This window comes from Camelus bactrianus, chromosome 34 (assembly GCF_048773025.1).
Source record: "Camelus bactrianus isolate YW-2024 breed Bactrian camel chromosome 34, ASM4877302v1, whole genome shotgun sequence".
Lineage (NCBI taxonomy): Eukaryota > Metazoa > Chordata > Mammalia > Artiodactyla > Camelidae > Camelus > Camelus bactrianus.
The window spans coordinates 23,584,555-23,599,370 of record NC_133572.1 but is presented as its reverse complement, the minus strand read 5'-3'; positions in this window follow the sequence as shown (position 1 = coordinate 23,599,370).

The window sequence follows — 14,816 nt, the reverse complement described above, 5'->3', positions numbered from 1 at the left end:
CAGTTGCAAACTCCATTCCATACATATATATGGGTAGGTACTAGCTCCAACACGGTTTGACAGTGAAAACTGCATTAACTTCAAACCGTCACTAAGAAACAGACTGAGAAAGCAGAGAAAAAGTGTCTCCTGCAACCCGTTCCCTTGGTGTTAGATGAACGAACGTCTCTCCACTTGCTCAGTTCTGAGAGATAAGTGTGTGTGTGAAAGCCATCCTTCACCTAGCTTGTTGGGAACACAAAGTTTCTTTTCAGTTGCAAACTCCATTCCATACATATATATGGGGAGGTACTAGCCCCAACTCGGTTTTACAGTGAAAACTGCAGGAACTTCAAACCGTCACTAGGAAACAGACTGAGAAAGCAGAGAAAAAATGTCTCCTGCAACCCGTTCCCTTGGTGCTAGATGAACGAACGACTCTCGACTTTCTCAGTTCTGAGAGATAAGTGTGTGTGAAAGCCGTCCTTCACCTAGCTTGTTGGGAACACAAAGTTTCTTTTCAGTTGCAAACTCCATTCCATACATATATATGGGGAGTTACTAGCTCCAACTCGGTTTTACAGTGAAAACTGCAGGAACTTCAAACCGGCACTAGGAAACAGACTGAGAAAGCAGAGAAAAAATGTCTCCTGCAACCCGTTCCCTTGGTGCTAGATGAACGAACGACTCTCGACTTTCTCAGTTCTGAGAGATAAGTGTGTGTGAAAGCCGTCCTTCACCTAGCTTGTTGGGAACACAAAGTTTCTTTTCAGTTGCAAACTCCATTCCATACATATATATGGGGGGGTACGAGCCCGAACTCGGTTTTACAGAGAAAACTGCAGGAACTTCAAACCGGCACTAGGAAACAGACTGAGAAAGCAGAGAAAAAATGTCTCCTTCAACCCGTTCCCTTGGTGCTAGATGAACGAACGACTCTCGACTTTCTCAGTTCTGAGAGATAAGTGTGTGTGAAAGCCGTCCTTCACCTAGCTTGTTGGGAACACAAAGTTTCTTTTCAGTTGCAAACTCCATTCCATACATATATATGGGGAGTTACTAGCTCCAACTCGGTTTTACAGTGAAAACTGCAGGAACTTCAAACCGGCACTAGGAAACAGACTGAGAAAGCAGAGAAAAAGTGTCTCCTGCAACCCGTTCCCTTGGTGCTAGATGAACGAACGTCTCTCCACTTGCTCAGTTCTGAGAGATAAGTGTGTGTGAAAGCCGTCCTTCACCTAGCTTGTTGGGAACACAAAGTTTCTTTTCAGTTGCAAACTCCATTCCATACATATATATGGGGAGGTACTAGCTCCAACTAGGTTTTACAGTAAAAAATGCAGGAACTTCAAACTGGCACTAGGAAACAGACTGAGAAACAGAGAAAAAGTGTCTCCTGCAACCCGTTCCCTTGGTGCTAGATGAACGAACGTCACTGTACATGCTCATTTCTGAGAGATAAGTGTGTGTGAAAGCCGTCCTTCACCTAGCTTGTTGGGAACACAAAGTTTCTTTTCAGTTGCAAACTCCATTCCATACATATATATGGGGAGGTACTAGCCCCAACTCGGTTTTACAGTGAAAACTGCAGGAACTTCAAACCGGCACTAGGAAACAGACTGAGAAAGCAGAGAAAAAATGTCTCCTGCAACCCGTTCCCTTGGTGCTAGATGAACGAACGACTCTCGTCTTTCTCAGTTCTGAGAGATAATTCTGTGTGAAAGCCGTCCTTCACCTAGCTTGTTGGGAACACAAAGTTTCTTTTCAGTTGCAAACTCCATTCCATACATATATATGGGGAGGTACTAGCCTCAACTCGGTTTTACAGTGAAAACTGCAGGAAATTCAAACCGGCACTAGGAAACAGACTGAGAAAGAAGAGAAAAAATGTCTCCTGCAACCCGTTCCCTTGGTGCTAGATGAACGAACGTCTCTCCACTTGCACAGTTCTGAGAGATAAGTGTGTTAAATCCGTCCTTCAACTAGCTTGTTGGGAACACAAAGTTTCTTTTCAGTTGCAAACTCCATTCCATACATATATATGGGGGGGTACTAGCCCGAACTCGGTTTTACAGAGAAAACTGCAGGAACTTCAAACCGGCACTAGGAAACAGACTGAGAAAGCAGAGAAAAATTGTCTCCTGCAACCCGTTCCCTTGGTGCTAGATGAACGAACGACTCTCGACTTTCTCAGTTCTGAGAGATAAGTGTGTGTGAAAGCCGTCCTTCACCTAGCTTGTTGGGAACACAAAGTTTCTTTTCAGTTGCAAACTCCATTCCATACATATATATGGGGAGTTACTAGCTCCAACTCGGTTTTACAGTGAAAACTGCAGGAACTTCAAACCGGCACTAGGAAACAGACTGAGAAAGCAGAGAAAAAGTGTCTCCTGCAACCCGTTCCATTGGTGCTAGATGAACGAACGTCTCTCCACTTGCTCAGTTCTGAGAGATAAGTGTGTGTGAAAGCCGTCCTTCACCTAGCTTTTTGGGAACACAAAGTTTCTTTTCAGTTGCAAACTTCATTCCATACATATATATGGGGAGGTACTACCCCCAACTCGGTTTTACAGTGAAAACTGCAGGAACTTCAAACCGGCACTAGGAAACAGACTGAGAAAGCAGAGAAAAACTGTCTCCTGCAACCCGTTCCCTTGGTGCTAGATGAACGAACGACTCTCGACTTGCTCAGTTCTGAGAGATAAGTGTGTGTGAAAGCCGTCCTTCACCTAGCTTGTTGGGAACACAAAGTTTCTTTTCAGTTGCAAACTCCATTCCATACATATATATGGGGAGGTACTAGCTCCAACTAGGTTTTACAGTAAAAAATGCAGGAACATCAAACTGGCACTAGGAAACAGACTGAGAAACAGAGAAAAAGTGTCTCCTGCAACCCGTTCCCTTGGTGCTAGATGAACGAACGTCACTGTACATGCTCATTTCTGAGAGATAAGTGTGTGTGAAAGCCGTCCTTCAGCTAGCTTGTTGGGAACACAAAGTTTCTTTTCAGTTGCAAACTCCATTCCATACATATATATGGGGAGGTACTAGCCCCAACTCGGTTTTACAGTGAAAACTGCAGGAACTTCAAACCGGCACTAGGAAACAGACTGAGAAAGCAGAGAAATAATGTCTCCTGCAACCCGTTCCCTTGGTGCTAGATGAACGAATGACTCTCGACTTTCTCAGTTCTGAGAGATAAGTGTGTGTGAAAGCCGTCCTTCACCTAGCTTGTTGGGAACACAAAGTTTCTTTTCAGTTGCAAACTCCATTCCATACATATATATGGGGAGGTACTATCCCCAACTCGGATTTACAGTGAAAACTGCAGGAACTTCAAACCGGCACTAGGAAACAGACTGAGAAAGCAGAGAAAAAATGTCTCCTTTAACCCGTTCCCTTGGTGCTAGATGAACAAACGACTCTCGACTTTCTCAGTTCTGAGAGATAATTCTGTGTGAAAGCCGTCCTTCACCTAGCTTGTTGGGAACACAAAGTTTCTTTTCAGTTGCAAACTCCATTCCATACATATATATGGGGAGGTACTAGCCCCAACTCGGTTTTACAGTGAAAACTGCAGGAACTTCAAACCGGCACTAGGAAACAGACTGAGAAAGCAGAGAAATAATGTCTCCTGCAACCCGTTCCCTTGGTGCTAGAAGAACGAACGACTCTCGAATTTCTCAGTTCTGAGAGATAAGTGTGTGTGAAAGCCGTCCTTCACCTAGCTTGTTGGGAACACAAAGTTTCTTTTCAGTTGCAAACTCCATTGCATACATATATATGGGGAGGTACTAGCCCCAACTCGGTTTTACAGTGAAAACTGCAGGAACTTCAAACCGGCACTAGGAAACAGAATGAGAAAGCAGAGAAAAAATGTCTCCTGCAACCCGTTCCCTTGGTGCTAGATGAACGAACGACTCTCGACTTTTTCAGTTCTGAGAGATAATTCTGTGTGAAAGCCGTCCTTCACATAGCTTGTTGGGAACACAAAGTTTCTTTTCAGTTGCAAACTCCATTCCATACATATATATGGGGAGGTACTAGCCTCAACTCGGTTTTACAGTGAAAACTGCAGGAACTTCAAACCGGCACTAGGAAAAAGACTGAGAAAGCAGAGAAAAAATATCTCCTGCAAACCGTTCCCTTGGTGCTAGATGAACGAACGTCTCTCTACTTGCACAGTTCTGAGAGATAAGTGTGTTAAATCCGTCCTTCACATAGCTTGTTGGGAACACAAAGTTTCTTTTCAGTTGCAAACTCCATTCCATACATATATATGGGTAGGTACTAGCTCCAACACGGTTTGACAGTGAAAACTGCATTAACTTCAAACCGTCACTAAGAAACAGACTGAGAAAGCAGAGAAAAAGTGTCTCCTGCATCCCGTTCCCTTGGTGTTAGATGAACGAACGTCTCTCCACTTGCTCAGTTCTGAGAGATAAGTGTGTGTGTGAAAGCCATCCTTCACCTAGCTTGTTGGGAACACAAAGTTTCTTTTCAGTTGCAAACTCCATTCCATACATATATATGGGGAGGTACTAGCTCCAACTCGGTTTTACAGTGAAAAATGCAGGAACTTCAAACCGGCACTAGGAAACAGACTGAGAAAGCAGAGAAAAAGTGTCTCCTGCAACCCGTTCCCTTGGTGCTAGATGAACGAACGTCTCTCCACTTGCTCAGTTCTGAGAGATAAGTGTGTTAAATCCGTCCTTCAACTAGCTTGTTGGGAACACAAAGTTTCTTTTCAGTTGCAAACACCATTCCATACATATATATGGGTAGGTACTAGCTCCAACACGGTTTGACAGTGAAAACTGCATTAACTTCAAACCGTCACTAAGAAACAGACTGAGGAAGCAGAGAAAAAGTGTCTCCTGCAACCCGTTCCCTTGGTGCTAGATGAACGAACGTCTCTCCACTTTCTCAGTTCTGAGAGATAAGTGTGTGTGAAAGCCGTCCTTCACCTAGCTTTTTGGGAACACAAAGTTTCTTTTCAGTTGCAAACTTCATTCCATACATATATATGGGGGGGTACTACCCCCAACTCGGTTTTACAGTGAAAACTGCAGGAACTTCAAACCGGCACTAGGAAACAGACTGAGAAAGCAGAGAAAAACTGTCTCCTGCAACCCGTTCCCTTGGTGCTAGATGAACGAACGACTCTCGACTTGCTCAGTTCTGAGAGATATGTGTGTGTGAAAGCCGTCCTTCACCTAGCTTGTTGGGAACACAAAGTTTCTTTTCAGTTGCAAACTCCATTCCATACATATATATGGAGAGGTACTAGCTCCAACTAGGTTTTACAGTAAAAAATGCAGGAACTTCAAACTGGCACTAGGAAACAGACTGAGAAACAGAGAAAAAGTGTCTCCTGCAACCCGTTCCCTTGGTGCTAGATGAACGAACGTCACTGTACATGCTCATTTCTGAGAGATAAGTGTGTGTGAAAGCCGTCCTTCAGCTAGCTTGTTGGGAACACAAAGTTTCTTTTCAGTTGCCAACTCCATTCCATACATATATATGGGGAGATACTAGCCCCAACTCGGTTTTACAGTGAAAACTGCAGGAACTTCAAACCGGCACTAGGAAACAGACTGAGAAAGCAGAGAAATAATGTCTCCTGCAACCCGTTCCCTTGGTGCTAGATGAACGAATGACTCTCGACTTTCTCAGTTCTGAGAGATAAGTGTGTGTGAAAGCCGTACTTCACCTAGCTTGTTGGGAACACAAAGTTTCTTTTCAGTTGCAAACTCCATTCCATACATATATATGGGGAGGTACTAGCCCCAACTCGGTTTTACAGTGAAAACTGCAGGAACTTCAAACCGGCACTAGGAAACAGACTGAGAAAGCAGAGAAAAAATGTCTCCTTCAACCCGTTCCCTTGGTGCTAGATGAACGGACGACTCTCGACTTTCTCAGTTCTGAGAGATAATTCTGTGTGAAAGCCGTCCTTCACCTAGCTTGTTGGGAACACAAAGTTTCTTTTCAGTTGCAAACTCCATTCCATACATATATATGGGGAGGTACTAGCCTCAACTCGGTTTTACAGTGAAAACTGCAGGAAATTCAAACCGGCACTAGGAAACAGACTGAGAAAGCAGAGAAAAAATGTCTCCTGCAACCCGTTCCCTTGGTGCTAGATGAACGAACGTCTCTCCACTTGCACAGTTCTGAGAGATAAGTGTGTTAAATCCGTCCTTCACCTAGCTTGTTGGGAACACAAAGTTACTTTTCAGTTGCAAACTCCATTCCATACATATATATGGGGAGGTACTAGCCTCAACTCGGTTTTACAGTGAAAACAGCAGGAACTTCAAACCGGCACTAGGAAACAGACTGAGAAAGCAGAGAAATAATGTCTCCTGCAACCCGTTCCCTTGGTGCTAGAAGAACGAACGACTCTCGAATTTCTCAGTTCTGAGAGATAAGTGTGTGTGAAAGCCGTCCTTCACCTAGCTTGTTGGGAACACAAAGTTTCTTTTCAGTTGCAAACTCCATTGCATACATATATATGGGGAGGTACTAGCCCCAACTCGGTTTTACAGTGAAAACTGCAGGAACTTCAAACCGGCACTAGGAAACAGAATGAGAAAGCAGAGAAAAAATGTCTCCTGCAACCCGTTCCCTTGGTGCTAGATGAACGAACGACTCTCGACTTTTTCAGTTCTGAGAGATAATTCTGTGTGAAAGCCGTCCTTCACATAGCTTGTTGGGAACACAAAGTTTCTTTTCAGTTGCAAACTCCATTCCATACATATATATGGGGAGGTACTAGCCTCAACTCGGTTTTACAGTGAAAACTGCAGGAACTTCAAACCGGCACTAGGAAAAAGACTGAGAAAGCAGAGAAAAAATATCTCCTGCAAACCGTTCCCTTGGTGCTAGATGAACGAACGTCTCTCTACTTGCACAGTTCTGAGAGATAAGTGTGTTAAATCCGTCCTTCAACTAGCTTGTTGGGAACACAAAGTTTCTTTTCAGTTGCAAACTCCATTCCATACATATATATGGGTAGGTACTAGCTCCAACACGGTTGACAGTGAAAACTGCATTAACTTCAAACCGTCACTAAGAAACAGACTGAGAAAGCAGAGAAAAAGTGTCTCCTGCATCCCGTTCCCTTGGTGTTAGATGAACGAACGTCTCTCCACTTGCTCAGTTCTGAGAGATAAATGTGTGTGTGAAAGCCATCCTTCACCTAGCTTGTTGGGAACACAAAGTTTCTTTTCAGTTGCAAACTCCATTCCATACATATATATGGGGAGGTACTAGCTCCAACTCGGTTTTACAGTGAAAAATGCAGGAACTTCAAACCGGCACTAGGAAACAGACTGAGAAAGCAGAGAAAAAGTGTCTCCTGCAACCCGTTCCCTTGGTGCTAGATGAACGAACGTCTCTCCACTTGCTCAGTTCTGAGAGATAAGTGTGTTAAATCCGTCCTTCAACTAGCTTGTTGGGAACACAAAGTTTCTTTTCAGTTGCAAACACCATTCCATACATATATATGGGTAGGTACTAGCTCCAACACGGTTTGACAGTGAAAACTGCATTAACTTCAAACCGTCACTAAGAAACAGACTGAGGAAGCAGAGAAAAAGTGTCTCCTGCAACCCGTTCCCTTGGTGCTAGATGAACAAACGTCTCTCCACTTTCTCAGTTCTGAGAGATAAGTGTGTGTGAAAGCCGTCCTTCACCTAGCTTGTTGGGAACACAAAGTTTCTTTTCAGTTGCAAACTCCATTCCATACATATATATGGGGAGTTACTAGCTCCAACTCGGTTTTACAGTGAAAACTGCAGGAACTTCAAACCGGCACTAGGAAACAGACTGAGAAAGCAGAGAAAAAGTGTCTCCTGCAACCCGTTCCCTTGGTGCTAGATGAACGAACGTCTCTCCACTTGCTCAGTTCTGAGAGATAAGTGTGTGTGAAAGCCGTCCTTCACCTAGCTTTTTGGGAACACAAAGTTTCTTTTCAGTTGCAAACTTCATTCCATACATATATATGGGGAGGTACTACCCCCAACTCGGTTTTACAGTGAAAACTGCAGGAACTTCAAACCGGCACTAGGAAACAGAATGAGAAAGCAGAGAAAAACTGTCTCCTGCAACCCGTTCCCTTGGTGCTAGATGAACGAACGACTCTCGACTTGCTCAGTTCTGAGAGATATGTGTGTGTGAAAGCCGTCCTTCACCTAGCTTGTTGGGAACACAAAGTTTCTTTTCAGTTGCAAACTCCATTCCATACATATATATGGAGAGGTACTAGCTCCAACTAGGTTTTACAGTAAAAAATGCAGGAACTTCAAACTGGCACTAGGAAACATACTGAGAAACAGAGAAAAAGTGTCTCCTGCAACCCGTTCCCTTGGTGCTAGATGAACGAACGTCACTGTACATGCTCATTTCTGAGAGATAAGTGTGTGTGAAAGCCGTCCTTCACCTAGCTTGTTGGGAACACAAAGTTTCTTTTCAGTTGCAAACTCCATTCCATACATATATATGGGGAGGTACTAGCCCCAACTCGGTTTTACAGTGAAAACTGCAGGAACTTCAAACCGGCACTAGGAAACAGACTGAGAAAGCAGAGAAAAAATGTCTCCTTCAACCCGTTCCCTTGGTGCTAGATGAACGAACGACTCTCGACTTTCTCAGTTCTGAGAGATAATTCTGTGTGAAAGCCGTCCTTCACCTAGCTTGTTGGGAACACAAAGTTTCTTTTCAGTTGCAAACTCCATTCCATAAATATATATGGGGAGGTACTAGCCTCAACTCGGTTTTACAGTGAAAACTGCAGGAAATTCAAACCGGCACTAGGAAACAGACTGAGAAAGCAGAGAAAAAATGTCTCCTGCAACCCGTTCCCTTGGTGCTAGATGAACGAACGTCTCTCCACGTGCACAGTTCTGAGAGATAAGTGTGTTAAATCCGTCCTTCAACTAGCTTGTTGGGAACACAAAGTTTATTTTCAGTTGCAAACTCCATTGCATAGATATATATGGGGAGGTACTAGCCCCAACTCGGTTTGACAGTGAAAACTGCATTAACTTCAAACAGTCACTAAGAAACAGACTGAGAAAGCAGAGAAAAAGTGTCTCCTGCAACCCGTTCCCTTGGTGTTAGATGAACGAACGTCTATCTACTTGCTCAGTTCTGAGAGATAAGTGTGTGTGAAAGCCGTCCTTCACCTAGCTTGTTGGGAACACAAAGTTTCTTTTCAGTTGCAAACTCCATTCCATACATATATATGGGGAGGTACTAGCCCCAACTCGGTTTTACAGTGAAAACTGCAGGAACTTCAAACCGGCACTAGGAAACAGACTGAGAAAGCAGAGAAAAAATGTCTCCTGCAACCCGTTCCCTTGCTGCTAGATGAACGAACGACTCTCGACTTGCTCAGTTCTGAGAGATAAGTGTGTGTGAAAGCCGTCCTTCACCTAGCTTGTTGGGAACACAAAGTTTCTTTTCAGTTGCAAACTCCATTCCATACATATTTATGGGGAGGTACTAGCTCCAACTCGGTTTTACAGTGAAAACTGCAGGAACTTCAAACCGACACTAGGAAACAGACTGAGAAACAGAGAAAAAGTGTCTCCTGCAACCCGTTTCCTTGGTGCTAGATGAACGAACGTCTCTCCACTTGCTCAGTTCTGAGAGATATGTGTGTGTGAAAGCCGTCCTTCACCTAGCTTGTTGGGAACACAAAGTTTCTTTTCAGTTGCAAGCTCCATTCCATACATATATATGGAGAGGTACTAGCTCCAACACGGTTTTACAGTGAAAACTGCAGGAACTTCAAATCGGCACTAGGAAACACACTGAGAAAGCAGAGAAAATGTGTCTCCTGCAAACCGTTCCCTTGGTGCTAGATGAACGAACGTCTCTCCACTTGCTCAGTTCTGAGAGATAAGAGTGTGTGAAAGCCGACCTTCACCTAGTTTGTTGGGAACACAAATTTTCTTTTCAGTTGCAAACTCCATTCCATACATATATGTGGGGCGGTACTAGCTCTAACACGGTTTTACAGTGAAAACTGCAGGAACTTCAAACCGGCACTAGGAAACATACTGAGAAAGCAGAGAAAAAGTGTCTCCTGCAACCCGTATTCTTGGTGCTAGATGAACGAACGTCTCTCCACTTGCTCAGTTCTGAGAGATATGTGTGAGTGAAAGCCGTACTTGAACTTGCTTGTTGGGAACAGAAAGTTTCTTTTCAGTTGCAAACTCCATTCCATATATATATATGGGTAGGTACAAGCTCCAACACGGTTTGACAGTGAAAACTGCATTAACTTCAAACCGGCACTAGGAAACAGACTGAGAAAGCAGAGAAAAAGTGTCTCCTGCAATCCGTTCCCTTGGTGCTAGATGAACGAACGTCTCTCCACTTGCTCAGATCTGAGAGATAAGTGTGTGTGAAAGCCGTCCTTCACCTAGCTTTTTGGGAACACAAATTTTCTTTTCAGTTGCAAACTCCATTCCATACATATATATGGGGAGGTACTAGCTCCAACTCTGTTTTACCGAGAAAACTGCAGGAACTTTCAACTGGCACTAGGAAACAGACTGAGAAAGTAGAGAAAATGTGTCTCCTGCAACCCGTTCCATTTGTGCTAGATGAACGAACGTCTCTCCACTTGCTCATTTCTGAGAGATAATTGTGTGTGAAAGCCGTCCTTCACCTAGCTTGTTGAGAACACAAAGTTTCTTTTCAGATGCAAACTCCATTCATTACATATATATGGGGAGGTACTAGCTCCAACTCGGTTTTACAGTGAAAACTGCAGGAACTTCAAACCGGCACTAGGAAACAGACTGAGAAAGCAGAGAAAAAGTGTCTCCTGCAACCCGTTCCCTTGGTGCTAGATGAACGAACGTCTCTCCACTTGCTCAGTTCTGAGAGATAAGTGTGTTAAATCCGTCCTTCAAATAGCTTGTTGGGAACACAAAGTTTCTTTTCAGTTGCAAACTCCATTCCATACATATATATGGGTAGGTACTAGCTCCAACACGGTTTGACAGTGAAAACTGCATTAACTTCAAACCGTCACTAAGAAACAGACTGAGGCAGCAGAGAAAAAGTTTCTCCTGCAACCCGTTCCCTTGGTGCTAGATGAACGAACGTCTCTTCACTTGCTCAGTTCTGAGAGATAAGTGTGTGTGAAAGCCGTCCTTCACCTAGCTTATTTGGAACACAAAGTTTCTTTTCAGTTGCAAACTCCATTCCATACATATATAACGGGGGGTACTAGCCCCAACTCGGTTTTACATAGAAAACTGCAGGAACTTCAAACCGGCACTAGGAAACAGACTGAGAAAGCAGAGAAAAAATGTCTCCTGCAACCCGTTCCCTTGGTGCTAGATGAACGAACGACTCTCGACTTTCTTAGTTCTGAGAGATAAGTGTGTGTGAAAGCCGCCCTTCACCTAGCTTGTTGGGAACACAAAGTTTCTTTTCAGTTGCAAACTCCATTCCATACATATATATGGGGAGTTACTAGCCTCAACTCGGTTTTACAGTGAAAACTGCAGGAACTTCAAACCGGCACTAGGAAACAGACTGAGAAACCAGAGAAAAAGTGTCTCCTGCAACCCGTTCCCTTGCTGCTAGATGAACGAACGTCTCTCCACTTGCTCAGTTCTGAGAGATAAGTGTGTGTGAAAGCCGACCTTCACCTAGCTTTTTGGGAACACAAAGTTTCTTTTCAGTTGCAAACTCCATTCCATACATATATATGGGGAGGTATTACCCCCAACACGGTTTTACAGTGAAAACTGCAGGAACTTCAAATCGGCACTAGGAAACAGACTGAGAAAGTAGAGAAAAAATGTCTCCTGCAACCCGTTCCCTTGGTGCTAGATGAACGAACGACTCTCGACTTGCTCAGTTCTGAGAGATAAGTGTGTGTGAAAGCCGTCCTTCACCTAGCTTGTTGGGAACACAAAGTTTCTTTTCAGTTGCAAACTCCATTCCATACATATATATGGGGAGGTACTAGCTCCAACTAGGTTTTACAGTGAATAATGCAGGAACTTCAAACTGGCACTAGGAAACAGACTGAGAAACAGAGAAAAAGTGTCTCCTGCAACCCGTTCCCTTGGTGCTAGATGAACGAACGTCTCTGTACATGCTCATTTCTGAGAGATAAGTGTGTGTGAAAGCCGTCCTTCACCTAGCTTGTTGGGAACACAAAGTTTCTTTTCAGTTGCAAACTCCATTGCATACATATATATGGGGAGGTAGTAGCCCCAACTCGGTTTTACAGTGAAAACTGCAGGAACTTCAAACCGGCACTAGGAAACAGACTGAGAAAGCAGAGAAAAAATGTCTCCATCAACCCGTTCCCTTGGTGCTAGATGAACGAACGACTCTCGACTTTCTCAGTTCTGAGAGATAATTCTGTGTGAAAGCCGTCCTTCACCTAGCTTGTTGGGAACACAAAGTTTCTTTTCAGTTGCAAACTCCATTCCATACTTATATATGGGGAGGTACTAGCCTCAACTCGGTTTTACAGTGAAAACTGCAGGAACTTCAAACCGGCACTAGGAAACAGACTGAGAAAGCAGAGAAAAAATGTCTCCTGCAACCCGTTCCCTTGGTGCTAGATGAACGAACGTCTCTCAACTTGCACATTTCTGAGAGATAAGTGTGTTAAATCCGTCCTTCAACTAGCTTGTTGGGAACACAAAGTTTCTTTTCAGTTGCAAACTCCATTCCATACATATATATGGGTAGGTACTAGCTCCAACACGGTTTGACAGTGAAAAATGCATTAACTTCAAACAGTCACTAAGAAACAGACTGAGAAAACAGAGAAAAAGTGTCTCCTGCAACCCGTTCCCTTGGTGTTAGATGAACGAATGTCTCTCCACTTGCTCAGTTCTGAGAGATAAGTGTGTGTGAAAGCCGTCCTTCACCTAGCTTGTTGGGAACACAAAGTTTCTTTTCAGTTGCAAACTCCATTCCATACATATATATGGGGAGGTACTAGCCCCAACTCGGTTTTACAGTGAAAACTGCAGGAACTTCAAACCGGCACTAGGAAACAGACTGAGAAATCAGAGAAAAAATGTCTCCTGCAACCCGTTCCCTTGGTGCTAGATGAACGAACGACTCTCGACTTTCTCAGTTCTGAGAGATAAGTGTGTGTGAAAGCCGTCCTTCACCTAGCTTGTTGGGAACACAAAGTTTCTTTTCAGTTGCAAACTCCATTCCATACATATATATGGGGAGTTTCTAGCTCCAACTCGGTTTTACAGTGAAAACTGCAGGAACTTCAAACCGGCACTAGGAAACAGACTGAGAAAGCAGAGAAAAAGTGTCTCCTGCAACCCGTTCCCTTGGTGCTAGATGAACGAACGTCTCTCCATTGGCTCAGTTCTGAGAGATAAGTGTGTGTGAAAGCCGTCCTTCACCTAGCTTTTTGGGAACACAAAGTTTCTTTTTAGTTGCAAACTCCATTCCATACATATATATGGGGAGGTACTACCCCCAACTCGGTTTTACAGTGAAAACTGCAGGAAATTCAAACCGGCACTAAGAAACAGACTGAGAAAGCAGAGAAAAAATGTCTCCTGCAACCCGTTCCCTTGGTGCTAGATGAACGAACGTCTCTCGACTTGCTCAGTTCTGAGAGATATGTGTGTGTGAAAGCCGTCCTTCACCTAGCTTGTTGGGAACACAAAGTTTCTTTTCAGTTGCAAACTCCATTCCATACATATATATGGGGAGGTACTAGCTCCAACACGGTTTTACAGTGAAAACTGCAGGAACTTCAAACCGACACTAGGAAACAGACTGAGAAACAGAGAAAAAGTGTCTCCTGCAACCCGTTCCCTTGGTGCTAGATGAACGAACGTCTCTCCACTTGCCCAGTTCTGAGAGATATGTGTGTGTGAAAGCCCTCCTTCACCTAGCTTGTTGGGAACACAAAGTTTCTTTTCAGTTGCAAGCTCCATTCTATACATATATATGGGGAGGTACTAGCTCCAACACGGTTTAACAGTGAAAACTGCAGGAACTTCAAATCGGCACTAGGAAACATACTGAGAAAGCAGAGAAAATGTGTCTCCTGCAACCCGTTCCCTTGGTGCTAGATGAACGAACGTCTCTCCACTTGCTCAGTTCTGAGAGATAAGAGTGTGTGAAAGCCGTCCTTCACCTAGTTTGTTGGGAACACAAATTTTCTTTTCAGTTGCAAACTCAATTCCATACATACATGTGGGGCGGTACAAGCTCTAACACGGTTTTACAGTGAAAACTGCAGGAACTTCAAACCGGCACTAGGAAACAGACTGAGAAAGCAGAGAAAAAGTGTCTCCTGTAACCCGTATTCTTGGTGCTAGATGAACGAACGTCTCTCCACTTGCTCAGTTCTGAGAGATAAGTGTGAGTGAAAGCCGTACTTCAACTTGCTTGTTGGGAACACAAAGTTTCTTTTCAGTTGCAAACTCCATTCCATATATATATATGGGTAGGTACTAGCTCCAACACGGTTAGACAGTGAAAATTGCATTAACTTCAAACCGGCACTAGGAAACAGACTGAGGAAGCAGAGAAAAAGTGTCTCCTGCAACCCGTTCCCTTGGTGCTAGATGAACGAACGTCTCTGTACATGCTCATTTCTGAGAGATAAGTGTGTGTGAAAGCCGTCCTTCACCTAGCTTTTTGGGAACACAAATTTTCTTTTCAGTTGCAAACTCCATTCCATACATATATATGGGGAGGTACTAGCTCCAACTCTGTTTTACTGAGAAAACTGCAGGAACTTCCAACTGGCACTAGGAAACAGACTGAGAAAGCAGAGAAACTGTGACTCCTGCAACCCGTTCCAT